The following is a 210-nucleotide window of genomic DNA, read 5'->3' as shown; positions in this document are numbered from 1 at the left end:
GCTCTGGCTTCCACAGCTTCTGGGACATCAAACCGTCAAAGGTCCCTCCTTTGCTCCGACTCCATAGTTCAAGAGCTTGCTTATCTCTGAGGGAGGGAGGGATGTCTGTAAAAGGATCATAAGACAGTAAATTAATTAGGACTTATCAGCCTGCCAATTACCAGAGGCCGCCGACCTACCAGAAAGTTCTCCAGGTGCCAGCCAGGCCCG

At 51.4% G+C, this 210-nt stretch overlaps 1 protein-coding gene across 2 annotated transcripts in view; it reads left to right on the top strand.

The window, feature by feature from the left end:
• SCARB1 (scavenger receptor class B member 1) overlaps positions 1–210 on the top strand; it is a 35,389-nt gene that overhangs the window by 26,973 nt on the left and 8,206 nt on the right. The window lies entirely within an intron of this gene.

This window comes from Myotis davidii, unplaced genomic scaffold, assembly GCF_000327345.1.
Source record: "Myotis davidii unplaced genomic scaffold, ASM32734v1 scaffold43, whole genome shotgun sequence".
NCBI classification, from domain to species: domain Eukaryota; kingdom Metazoa; phylum Chordata; class Mammalia; order Chiroptera; family Vespertilionidae; genus Myotis; species Myotis davidii.
The sequence above is the reverse complement of the archived record's forward strand: the minus strand, read 5'-3'. Positions and strand labels throughout refer to the sequence as shown.